Raw genomic sequence first — 13,667 nt, forward strand, 5'->3', positions numbered from 1 at the left:
GTTCAAGTAATTTATCTCCTAAATTTATATTTTAAAGCATTTATAAAAAAAAATATTTGTCTTGATCACTCATGAGCTTGTTGACTTTCGTTTAGTAATTAACAACTGCTCTTCGATGATTATGATGATGTTTTGTTTCCTCTCTGAGTATTACTATTTGTTCCTCCCAAAAATAAACAGTTAGTGTCTCTCTTCTTCTGCCCAACTGCTCCAGTATCTGATTTAACATGTGAAATGAGTGAAATGACTAGTAAAACACTAGGGACAAGTTGTTCTTCCTAAATAAATTACAGCGGTTTTGGAATGACTGGTTGTACCCAGAGATTATGTAGTCCACAAGGATTCGACATTTTCTCCAAGGAAACCATAGTCTTTGGAATAACTATTTTCCTGTATTAAATTGGCATTGTTGTTGTTAAGTTCCATCAAGTTGGTTTCGACTCATAATGTCCCTGTATAGCTTAGGTTTCTGAGAGTGGCTGGTGGGTTTGAACTGCCAGTCTTGCATATCAAATTGAACTTGTGGCCCAGTGCTAATCCTACAGCGCCACACTAGGACTCCAAATTGACATTACATCTCAAAAACAAAACAAAACTAAAAAATCATTTGTTAAACGTGCTTTCTTTACATAACCGTAGGTTGCATTGAAAGAAACCATATATTTTAAAACTTTAATTTTAGAATAATAAGAAGTTTTAAAGGCAGTAAAAAGAAGACCCACATGCCCTCATCCAGTTTCCCCCCACTAGTTACACTCTACATTATTATAGTAAAATATCATAACTAGATATTTGACATTAGTACAATATATGTGCATAGTTCTACATCGTTTTGTCACATGGCAGATTCATGTCACCACCCCCACAATCAATACAGAGCACTATTCCATTACCACAAAGATGTCTTTCATTCTAAAGCTTTAGAGTCACACCCACTCTCACTCCCCACTCCAACACCCCAACCCCTGGCACCTACTAATCTGTTTTTCCATCTCTATAATTTTGTCATTTAAAGAATACTATATACATGGAATCATACAGTATGTGGTCTCTTGAGATTTCTTTTTTCCAATATTCATGTGGTTTGTATTTTTGTATCTATTCCCCATTGTGAAATATACACTATTATAAGCACTAGAGATACATGGTTAAATCAGTCTTGGGTCCTTGCTCACTAGGAAAATGATACTCAGTAATTTAGATAAATATGAAAGTAAACAGTTGTAAAATAATGGGATATTTGGCAGCACAAAGGCAGAGCTTGCTATTATTATTATTGGCCATTATAAACTAAAGCCAATAAAAGACTTTCCTATAGCCTGCTTAAGCTAGCATCCCACTGTCAGTGAGTCAATTTCAACTCATACCAACCATATATAGAGTTTCTGAGACAATGTAAGTCTTTACAGGAGCACATAGCTTCATGTTTCCCGTGGAAGAAGTGGATGGGTTTGAACTGCTAACCTTGTGGTTAGCAGTGCTATGCAGATCTAGTCTATATTACATCATTGCTTTTTCATCCTACCAACTTCCAGTGCAATTTAGGAAGCCAATTATGAATTCAGAAAAACACAGCAGAGTTTGTCCCTTTCCAAAAGCACCCTAGGCTCCAAAATTAAGGCATTATGCTCTGTATAGTCATGCAAAGATATGAATGAGTTATAGAAATTATTGGCAGAAGAGTTTTGGGCTCACTAAGCTGGTATGCTACTGTTTTCATAAACACATCACTAAGAAATTAAAGCAAATTTATTTAAATAAGAGCAATGTTCTCCTGCTGTGGCAATGTAGGATAAACACTAGACTGCTAACCACAAGGTTGGTTGGTGGTTGAAGCCCGCCAGCCGCTCCTCAAAAACTCTATACAGGGTCATTATGAGTCAGAACCAACTTGAAGAAGAAGAATAACAATGTCTATTAAAATTCTTCGGTCACTATACACATGATAATATCCAGTAAATTCCATTAATATTAGTTAGCAAAATCAAAACAGCTGTAAACATCCATTTATAATCAAGACCAAAGTATGATTCTAGGAAAATTGGAAGTTGTCAAAAACTGAATGCAATGCATAAATATTAATATCTTAGGCATTAGTGAGTGAAAATGGACTGGTATTGGCCATTTTGAATCTGATAACCATATGGTTTACTGTATCAGGAATGTTAAATTGAAGAGGAATAAAGTTACATGCATTATCAAAAAAAAAAAAAATTGCAAGATCTTGAAATACAGCACTGTATGTTATAGAGTAATATCCATATGCCTACCAGAAAGCCTCCAGTATGGCTTTTATATCATATAAAGAAAATTAAGAAAAAACTCACAGCTGAATCAATAAATAACATTATGATAAACTGAGGAAAGATTGAAGTTGTCAAAGACTTCATTTTGCTGTATCTACAGTAAGCACTGAAAAGCAGCACTCAAGAAATCAAATTGTATGTTGTATTAAGCAAATTTGCTGTGCAAGACTGCTTTAAAGTGTTCAAGAGCAAAGATATCAGTTTGTCAAATAAGGTGCACCGACCCAAGCCATGGTGTTTTCTATTGCTTCATATGCCTATGAAAGTTGGACATTGAATAAGGAAGATCATAGAAGAATCAATGCATTTGAATTAGTGGATTGGGAAATAATATTAAAAGTACCATGGACTGAGAGGAATATTAAAAGTACTATGAACGCACAAAGCTGCCTTTGAAGTACAACCCGAATGTCCTTAGAATCAATAGGGTCGCTATAAGTAGGATCCAGTTTGATGACACTTAACAACAATAAGATGAGAACTGAGATTGACCAATGGCTTTTGTAGCAGGGAGGTTGTTGGTGCCCTTGATAAGAGCAGTTTCAGAAGAATAGTGAAGGAAGGGATGGGGCTGGTCCTTATTATAGTTGGTTTCAGAAAAACTGCAAGGAAGGAAGGAAATAGGAGTCCTGGTGTGGCAAGGTGGGGTTAATGAGCTGGACTGCAAAGTCGGCTTTGAACCACATGGTCAATGGTTCAAGCTTACCAGTTTCTCCTTAGAAACCCTATACAGGGTTGCTATGGGTCAGAACCAACTCAATGGCTCTTAACAACAACAACAAAATAAAGATAACTTTAAAAAGAGGATTTGCTATAAATAGTAAAATCAGTCTCAGAGAGATATCCATAAAAAGCATTTGAAAAGATTTCTCATGGTGTCTTTTGCAAATGTTACGGGAAAATTAAAGACCCAAGATTTAAACCCCAGTTCTGGTATGAAACATGCTAACCTGAATATACTGATTTCATAGATATTGGCTTTGGTCTTATTTTTATAACTTTTTATGCCAGTAGAGTTACTGAAATTTTATATTTGATTTTGTCAATAAACTACCCTACACTCTTTTACACAGATAAGCAAGCCCTTTAACTCTAAGAAATATTACTGCCAGCAAATAAGTCTAACTGTAGACATATGAATGCGACATAACCCTTTTACTTGGCTTGATCAAATTTAAAAAGCAAAATACTTTTCTTTTTTTTTATGGCAAAAAACTTCGTAGCTTTCTATTAAAGGGGGCAGCGGTGAGCAGCAGGAGATTTATGCTTAGAGCTGTGTATATATGGTCTTGGTTTCTTTCTTTTCTTTTTTACCTCCAAAAGTATTATGGGGCTTGCCCCCCACCCCTTTGACTATTTTTTAGGAGAAGACCTCCTGAGTGGTTTGAAATGACTTGGCAACTTCTTTAGAAATAAAAGAAAAGCCCGGTGTTGCTTGGGAAATTTCTAGCAGGAATATCAGAATTGTTTTCCTTCTGGACTTGCACATAGATTTTCTTAAAATGATTTCCTTTACAAGCAGGGAAGATGATTATATCCTCTTCCAAATTCTTTCACCTAAGTATGGTATGAAAAATCATTGACAAGTAAGTCTAAGATTCTTTACCTGGAGAAATATGATGTTGTTGTTAAGTGCTGTCGAGTTGATTCCAACCCATAGCGACCCTGTACAGGGTTTCCGAGGCTGTACATCTTTACAGAAGCACAAAGCCTCATCTTTCTCCCACGAAACAACTGGTAGTTTTGAACTTCTGACGTTAAGGTTCGTAGCCTGATTTGTAACCACTTGGACTTAACATTTTAGAAACCCTGATTTCAAAAAAATGTTCACAGATGCAGGTATGGTCACTTCACATGTGTTCAGGCAACATTGGATCACATATACATCCGTTATTCCATAAGGGTTTTCTATGTTGTTGCTTTTTCAGCCAAAGAAGCTTTCTTTTTTGTGTATTATTTTATTATTTATCCTTAATAGTTTTATTAGCACACATGAATCAGTGTTTTATACTGTGGTGGCTTGCAGGCTCCTATGATGCTAGAAGCTATGCCACATAACAGAACTTGAACAGAAATTATGGGATATTTATTTAGCCATAAAGGTATTTAGACTATAGCCCAAGAATTAGCCTACAGAACCTCCTATATGAAAGGATGTATCCACTGAAACCTTATTTGTAATGACAAAATATCAGAAATAACCCAAGTGTTCTCAAAAGCAAACGAGTCATAAACACTATGGTTCATCCCCTAGTTATTGAGCTATTCTAGATTAAGCCAAGTTGGTTCTGATGCATAGTAATTCTATGTACAACAGAACAAAACACTGCCTAGCCCTATACCATCTTTGCAATTGTCGCTGTCTGAGTCCATTTTTGCAGTGACTATGTGTCAGTCCATCTCCTTGAAGATCTTCCTTCTGTTCCCCTCTTTTCCTGAACCTCGACTTTTCAAGCATGATGTTCTTTTCCAGGGATTGGTTCCTCCTGATAAATGTTTGAAGTAAATGAGATGAAGTCTTACCATCCTATATTTTAAGGATCATTCAGGCTGCACTTCTTCCAAATCAGTATTGTTCATTCTTCTAGTTGTTGTTGTTGTTGTTAAGTGCCGTTGGCTTGGTTCCATTCATAGTGACCCTGTGTTGGGTTTCTGAGGAGTGGCTGGTGCACTTGAACCACTGGCCTTGAGGTTAGCAGTCCAATACTTATCTGGCATTGCCATACCAGGACTACATTCTTCTGGAAGGGCATGGTATATTCAATGTCCTTCAACAACTCCTTAATTTAAATTCAGCAATTCTTCTTAGTCTTCCCTGTTCATTGCCTAGCTTTGGCATGCATATGGGGAAATTGTAAATAACAAGGTTTGTGGCAAGTGCATAGTCCTCAATGTCATCTTTGCTTTGTAACAATTTAAATATTTCTTTTACAGCAGATTTGCCCAATGTAGTAGGTCATTTGATTTCTTGACTCCTGATTCCATGAGTGTTGGCTGTTGACTGTGATCTCAAATAAAATACAATCCTTGACAATGTCGCTATTTTCTGTTTATCATGATGCTGCTTATTGGTCCAGTTGTGAAGATTTTCTGTTTTCTTTATGTTGAGGTGTAAGACATATTGAAGGCCGTAGTATTTTGTGTTTATCAGTAAATGCTTCAGGTCCTCTTCATTTTCAGCAAGCAAGATTGTGTCATTGCATTGCACAGGTTGTTAATGAGTCTTCCTCCAATCTTGACATCCCATTATTTTTCATATAGCTCATCTTCTCAGATTGTTTATTCAGCAAACAAAGTGAATAAGCATAGTGAAAGCATACAACACTGATGCAGATCTTTCTCAATATTAAACTATGTAGTAATTCTTTATTCCATTTGAAAGACTGCCTCTTGGCTTACTAAGGGGCTTCAAGAACTTGTAGAAAAATGGAATTGAAAGAGAATGGAATTTTTCCACAAACTTTTTGACCCTTATAGACAAAACTCTCAATTCTGGTCAATTCTTCATTTAAAAAGGAATTACTCTAGGGTAGCTACAATCATTGTAGGCCTTCCTGGAGATCACTGCCTTGTTTATAAATGTCAGGGATTTCCAAAAGCATTACTCAAAATACATCAAGTTTCCCCCTAAAATAAATATATTTTAAAATCTATTTTAAGTGTTGTGATAGAACACTCTGAGGCATAATATAAGGAAAATGACATTGTCCCTTAAATCCCACATATATGCTACATGTTTGGGGGCAGTCAGAAAAGAGCAGGAATATTAAAAAAAAAAAAAGCTTCGGCACTAAAGTTTCAATATCAGATTTACACATGTAAATCCTCAAAGTACAGACTATTAAAACAGTAAGAGATAAATATCTTTGAATACAGAATTTAAAGTTATATTTAAAGATAAAGTTTACCATTAGTTTGAAGACTAAGGTACGCCTCACCCAAGTGAAGTATTTTCCAATAACCTCATGTTTTTGTTGTTGTTAAGTGCCGTTGAGTCGATTCTGACCCATAGCGACCCTATATAGGGTTTCCAAGGAGCAACTGGTGAACTTGAACTGCCAATCTTGTAGTTCAAACTGCTTTGCAGTCTGACGCATTAACCCACAAGCGCCACACCAGAACTCCAATGACCTCATAAGTGTGTGAAAGTTGGACAGTGAATAAGGAAGACCATAGAAGAATTGATGTATTTGAGTTATGGTGTCAGAGCAGAATCTTCAAAGTACCATGGACTGCCAAAAAAACAAACCAATCTGTGTTGGAAGAAGTACAGCCTGAATGCCCGTTGGAAGCCTTCTCCCCTGGAGAAGGACATCATGTTTGGTAAAGTGGAGGGTTGGAAGAAAAGAGGAAGGCCCCCAACAAGATGGATTAGCACAACGGCAGCAGCAATGGATTCAAACGTAGCAACAATTGTGATGTTGGCGCAGAAGCAGACAGTGTTTTGTTCTGTTGTATACATACAGAGTCGCTCAGAGTTGGTACTGACTCAGTGGCACCTAATAACAACAAAATATTTTTGTTGTTGCTGTTAGGTGCATTCAAGTCAATTCCAATTCCTGACAACCCATAGGGTTTTCTTGGTTGTCACCTCTACTGGAGCAGATGGCCCGGTCTTTCTTCCACAGAGCCACTGTGCAGCTCCTGGACTGTGTATTAAAAAGAGGGAAAACACAGCTATGCATTTTTCCTGCCTGCATAAGCATGGAAAAATAAAATAATGCAATGTGCTGTGCCTCACAAAATAGGCCTAGCAATGTGGAACTTCTGAAAGGCGATAGTTTTGAAAACCCTATGAAACGTTCTGCACAAGGGGGCTCTCACGAGCTGAAATCAACCCCAAGGTAACTAACAACAACAACAGTTAGCAATACTTGAAAATTCCTAAATTCTGCTGAATTATTTTTACTCATTTTCATCTCAATTTGGAAGAAATCTTATATGTTTTACAAAAGTCCACACAAAGAACTGAGACCATGGAATCACTGTGGTTTCACTACTAAGTGTCAACAAGCTGCACAGAAAGTTTCTAGATTACACTGGAAATAGTTTGTTATGAGCACTTATTTATGCCCATGTCTTGACCCATCTGAGGAGATTTCTTTTCCCTCTGATCTGCGGCCCTTGTTGAAGTGTGAACCTACGTGTCCTGGTGCTGCTTCCTGGATGCCACGTCCCATAACCTTGTACTTCAACTTCAGCATGACAGCTGTTCACATGGTTTTGGCTGAGAGACCACTGCATGAGTTTTGGCATCTCACACTTACTGTATGCCTGTCTCACTTGGCTGCCAGCCTTCTGACAGGTTGCTCTGTCCATTTTATTAGGTAAAAGGTCTTGATGAGGCCCGTTCTAAACAGATGGGCTGTAAGATGCTACTGTCGTCTCCCCAGCAAGAGAGTAAATAGTACAGCTTTGACCTCAATACCTCATGCTTATGACCCACAAATGGGTCTGTTTTCCACATACAGCTGTGGCCCAGTAGGGATCATTAAATCCATACTAATATAAGAGAATTATGAACTCAACGTACAGGTTTTGTTGTGGTTACGAACAGCTAAGTCATGCTGTCTTATTCATAAAGAAACAAAATACTACCAATCCTAAATACAGGTTAGGGGCCCATGATTCTCATACAATTAACCTAGGACTTGTTATTAAATAAAAATGAAATATCCTAAAAGAAACTATTTCCTAAGTATATAGAATTCACTTTTGGAGTATAAAAAAATACAGGCCTCCAAATAATTTTAAACAAGGGAAATAAAAAATGCTATATAATTTGGGAAGTGAACAATGCAAACCCTTGTATTTTGCAGATAAAACAGAGGCTCTAGGATTTATCCCAGGTTACACTAACTTTCACTAGAAACTGGTTGACAAGTACCCTTAACATTTTTACTACATTTTATAATTTGTACCCTGAAAGGCAGGCCCCCAATTAGGGTCTTCATGGCCAACTACCAAAAACAAATATGATTTCTTTCCATTTCCAATCTTTACTCCAAAGAGTATCCAATAGACATTTTTATCTTTCTCTTTCTTCACATTCTTACAGGAGTTTCATAAAAATATCTGACATCAATAAGGGAATTAGAGATGTTCAGAATAAAATTCTGCAGGGCAAATCAACTAAAAACCATGTCTATAAATAATCATGGTCATAGAAGCTGGCCTCCTTGCTCAGGTTTTAATGGGAATCAGAGTAGTAAAAACAAATTAGGCAGAAGATCTGAAAGGTGCCAAACAGGGGCAAAGGCAACATGACCTGATGTTCTATTTACAGCTCTCTATCTGAGGGAACCACGGTATTGTCAATAGCCTCATATGTGTGTGAAAATAGGACAATGACTATGGAAGACATAGATGAATCAATGCATTTGAATTATGGTGTTGGAGAAGAGTATTAAAAGTACTATGGACTACCAGAAATCTGTCTTGGAAGAAATGCAGTTAGAATGCTCAGAAGAAGCGAGAATGATGAGACTTTGTCTTTCATACTTCAGACGTATTATCAGAGGGCCCAGTCCATAAAGAAGAACATCATGCATGGAATAGTGGAGGGCTAGTGAAAAAGAGGAAGACCTCCAACCAGATGGACTGATATCGTGACAGCCACAATGGACTCAAATGTAACAACACTCGTGAGGATGGCACAGGACTAGGCAGTGTTTTGTTCTGTTGTGCACAGTGTAACTATGATTCAGAACTGACGCAGATGCCAAATAACAACAACTTAATGATTTCAGTGGTGCTGTGGGTTAATGTGCTGGACTGCAAAATCAGTTTGAACAACCAGGTCAGCGGTTCAAGCTCACCAGCCACTCTTCAGAAGTCCTATATAGGGACACTATAGGTTGGGACTGATTCAATGGCACTTAAAAACAACAACAAAGGTTAAGGTGCACTGATTATGCAGTGATTAAGTGCTCAATTGTTATCTGAAAGGTAGGCAGTTCAGACCCACTAGTCATTCTATGAGAGAAAGACATGCTTTCATCAGCCATGAATTTTCCATTGGAAATGGAAACACTATGAAATTCGTTCGGCCCTATGGGGTAGCTATGAATTACAATAGACTCAACAGCAAATGATTAACCTAAATGTTGGCAGTTCAAACTCATCCTGTGGTGTAGTGAAAGGAAGCCCAGGCAATCTTCATCCATAAGGTTTACACAGCAAATAAAACTCTATGGAGTTCTTCTACTCTGTAACACATGAAATTGCTAAGAACCTAAAGTGAAACAATTTGGTTCTGGGTTTGTGTCTGGGTTATGTGTACGTGTATGTGTACTGAGAAGTCTGTGGCGGTGAGTCTGATGACTGTATTTTCAGCCGTCAGTACTATGCTAATAATTTCTCTCCTGAATGACAGGATGTCAATTAAAGCACAAAAAGAATTTGTGGACTCTGTCTGGGGTCCCAGAGACCTGGACTCAAATCTCTGCTCTGACACTTAGCTGCTGTGTGGTTTGGGGATGGTCTTTAATTGTCCAAACTTTGGTTTCCTCCTCTGTGACAGGGAAGTAATTGTATCTCTCTCCTAGGGATCACTATCAGGTTGAAATGAGATAGTGCAAATAGAAAGCCTAGTGTTCATAGAGGCCCAATTAGTGCGGTTTTCACTTGTTTTATAAAGTCAGATGCATTAATACATAGCAAGGGAAACACAAACAGTGCTGTAAAAAATCACATGGTTAGTTACGTTTCTTTGCAGACTCGCGTCCAAGAATACGGTAAATTCCCTAAACTCCAATCATGCTGGAATTCCTCCTAATGCTATTTGAAAGTTCACTGGGTTTGAGAAAGCACTAGATCTTGGGAAGCCATGTTTGACACAAGAGCCTGGCGAAACATTTTTTGGCCTGGCTCACTTTAGATCCCCTGAGACCTTCCCTCCCCGCTACATTTGTGTCTTTCCTTTTCCACCACTCCTTTTTTCTCCTTCTTCCTGGCATTTCCCTTGCCCTCTACAGCCAGAACCAATCTCTCTTTTCAATACCAATTTATGCCCTCCTGTGACTGGTTTAGTAAGAACTACAGGGAGATCAAGCTTAAATGAGGAGAGAATTTAATCCATAGACGCAGTCCCACCCTCCCATCTCCTGTGAGCACCCTTCTTTCACCGCTGACATGACCTTCTGTTCCCTTCTGGCTCTGCTTGTTCATAGGTTCAGGGCAAAGGTGAAAGGTCATTGGACAGAGTCACACTAATTACACTAGGAAATCTCCCAGTAATGCAAGGACATTGGGGAAAACCAAGAAAGAAAAAATAGACGCACCAAGGAAAAACTGCTGCCAAAAAAATTGTTATTGAATCTCTTCGGTTTTATTTAGAGCATGCTGCCCTGCATGTAAATATGAAACCAAGCAGATCTCTAAGCCAGCCTGTTTAGAACAATCTGACATTTCAGTGGAAACTAATGCTATGTCTGTGAGATGCCAAAATATCTGGATGAAAAGTGAAAAACTAAGTCAATAAACAAATATCTGTTAAGCCTATTACCCAAGTGAGGCCTTGTGCCAGGCACTGATAGAAAGATAGGAGAAGCAGCAGGATATGGTCGTTTTCTTTTGTAGGAAACTTACAATAGGGTAGAAGACAAGGAAGAGAAAATTGCTGCCATGGAGTCAATTCAAACCCAGGGAGATGCCACGCTTGTCGGAATAGCGCACAGTGTTATCAATGGCCAATTATTCAGAAGTAGAGTGCCAAGCCCTCCTTCCAAAGTATCTTTGAGTAGACTTCAATGAAACAAAAAAGAATATTGTTTTACTTTAAATATTTTCTGACCGCCTTTCCGTTAGTAGCTAGTGTGATAACCATGTGCACCACCCAGGGACTCCATGGTATGAGAAAATAATAGTAACAACCTCCTGGATAAAATATTAATCTGCCACCACCTATACTTTCTGATTATTCTCCCATTAGTTCTCTTCATAGTGAGCTCTGGTAGCGTAGTGGTTACGAATCGGGCTGCGACCCTTAAGGTCAGCGGTTCGAAACTACCAACTGCTCCACGGGAGAAAGATCAGGCTTTCTACTCCCGTAAAGATTTACACCCTCGGAAACCCTGTACGGGGTCGCTATGGGTCGGACCCGACTCGACGGCACTTAACAACAACAACAGTTCTCTTCATAGCCTTTGTCACTACTTGATATCTGTATCTGTCCATCTACATAGAGCAATTTTATTTGTTGTTTTTATGTTTATTTATCATCTCTCCCCTCTAGAATGTAACCATCATAAGAATGCATACTTGGTTTTGATTACTACTACATCTTTGGTCCATGAATGGGTCCTGACACCGAATGCTGTTGTTAAGAGTTGTCAAGGTGGTTCCAACTCATAATAACCCTGAATAGGATTTCCAAGGAGTGATTGGTGAATTTGAACCATTAACCTTTTGGTTTATCCTACTGTGCCATACCAGGACACTCCTGAGCCCATACCCTCATCCTGTGATGATGACCAGAGACCCTAGGCACAGATCCTATTCCAGCAGAAGCTGTATTTGTTGTTGCTCTTAGGTGTCACAGAGTCAGTTCTGGCTAAAGGTTTTCCTGTGTACAAAGGAACAAAACACTGCCCAGTACAGTGCCATCTTCACAACTGTGTTCCTATGTTTGACTCCATTAGTATCACTTTTCTGGAAATCTGTCTCCTTGAGAGTCTTCCTCTCTTTTTTCACTGACTCTACTTTACCAAGCATGATGTCCTTCTCCAAAGACTGGGTTCTCCTGATAACATGTCCAAAGCACGTGAGATGAAGCCTTGCCATCCTTCCGTTTAAGAAGAATGCTAGCTGTACTTCTACTAAGAGACATTTGTTTGCTCTTCTGAAAGCTCATGCTATATGAATGTTTTCAATATTTTCCACCAACACCACAATCCTAAGGCATCACTTTTTCAGCCTTCCTTATTCATTTAACAGCTTTCCCCCGACACAAAGTCATAAAACCTTTGTTAAACCAAAATATCAAAATGTAAAGTGATTGTTTCTCTATATATCTTCCATCTGAGTCTATACACTTCCTTTTTTTTAAAGAAGCTTTTATTGTGAATTGAATGAAGGTTTACAGATCAGATTATCAGTTTTACATTCAACAAATCACATACTTTCCTTCATTACAATGATTGCATTCCCTTCCGAGTATCATCAGTTAACAGCATTTACCTCTATTCACTTTAACTCTCATTCCTCCCTGTGTCTCCTACCACCTTCACCTTTCCTCTGCCAACCTCCCTCTCCTTGTACACTGCCTGCCCCATCACCCATATTAATATGTATCTACACTCTAGACCTTTTGAAATTTTCTTGACTTCTTTGTCATTTGGAAGTTCTTTATATACACTATCCCCTCTTTTTGTTTTATAGCTGACTTCATTATAAATTGGTATCTCTGGTTCCCTATTTTCAGTCTGGTAGGTTTGGTTTGCTTTAAATATTTCTATATCTGGGCTTAATGGTGTTGTCATGCATGTGAAAATCTGGTTGTTGTCTGATGTTGTTGGTTCTCAGTCCAAAGAACACCTTTTAATATTTTTTGTAAAGTTGGTTTCATTATTACAAATTCCTTTAATTTCTGTTTATGTGGAAATGTCCTAATTTTGCCATAGAATTTGAGGAACATATATGACTCTTGGTTGTCATATTTTTTCCAAACAAACAATGCAGCTGTTGGACCTGGTGAGGAGAAAACTTGGGGATGGGGGGGACTCTTGCCAGCCAAGGAGCTCAAGAAGTGGTGTGAGAGGGATGTTACAGTGCATTTCCTGGCCCTAGATGAAATTCCTGTCTGTCTAGGTGTTATTTACGTTCAGGGTATTCAATCTAGAAATGGCATTGTGGGTTAATGCACCGGACTGCAAAGTAGGTCTGAACCACAAGGTCGGCAGTTCAACCTCACCAGCTGTTCCTTGGAAACCCTATACAGAGTCACTAAAGGTCAGAACCCACTCAATGGCAGTGAACAACAATAATACATCCTCAGATTTCTTGACTGCTGCCTCAATGGACATTGATTGTAGATCGAGGTAAAATAAAGTCCTGAACAATGTCAATATTTTCTCCATTTACTGCGATGTTGCTTATTGGTTCAATGTGAGGATTTTGTTTTCTTTGTCTTGAGATGTAATCCTTATTGAAGGCTGTAAGTGCTGTGAATCTTCATCAGTAAGTGCTTCAAATACTCTTTGCCATCAGCAAGCAAGGTTGTGTCATCTGCATATCTCAGGTTGTTAATGAGTCTTATTCCAATACATATGCCATGTTTCTCTTCATAGTCCAGATTCTCAGATTATTTTCCAAGAATCCTGCTGTCATCTAGTTGATTACAATTCCACAGGACAGAGTAGA

This window comes from Chrysochloris asiatica, unplaced genomic scaffold (genome assembly GCF_000296735.1).
Source record: "Chrysochloris asiatica unplaced genomic scaffold, ChrAsi1.0 scaffold00001, whole genome shotgun sequence".
Classification (NCBI taxonomy): Eukaryota; Metazoa; Chordata; class Mammalia; order Afrosoricida; family Chrysochloridae; genus Chrysochloris; species Chrysochloris asiatica.